A 551-nucleotide genomic window follows, 5' to 3' on the forward strand; every position below is an offset into this window, starting at 1 on the left:
GATGAGCAGTGGCACAGTTCTCTGCAAGAGTCAGTGTCCTACGACACCTGATGAGAGAGAACGCATGGACCGGATTCCATATGCTTCGGCAATTGGATCCATCATGTATGCCATGCTTTGTACTCGACCGGATGTATCCTACACGTTGAGCATTACGAGTAGATATCAGTCAGATCCAGGTGAGTCACACTGGATCGCCGTCAAGAACATCCTGAAGTACTTGAGAAGGACTAAGGATGTGTTCTTGGTATACGGAGGGTCGGAAGACGAGCTCGCTGTAAGAGGTTACACCGATGCTAGTTTTCAGTCAGACTCGGATGACTACAGATCACAGTCTGGCTGTTTTCTGCTTGAACGGAGGCGCTGTTAGCTGGAAGAGTTCCCAGCAGGCGACCGTTGCAGATTCTACTACAGAGGCTGAGTATATTGCAGCGTCGGACACAACAAAGGAAGCTGTTTGGGTCAGGAAGTTTGTTGGTGACTTGGGTGTCATTCCTAGTGCTGATAGCCCCATTGCTATGTATTGTGACAACAATGGAGCGATCGCACAA

Source organism: Tarenaya hassleriana, unplaced genomic scaffold, assembly GCF_000463585.1.
Source record: "Tarenaya hassleriana unplaced genomic scaffold, ASM46358v1 Cleome78, whole genome shotgun sequence".
Taxonomy (NCBI): Eukaryota; Viridiplantae; Streptophyta; class Magnoliopsida; order Brassicales; family Cleomaceae; genus Tarenaya; species Tarenaya hassleriana.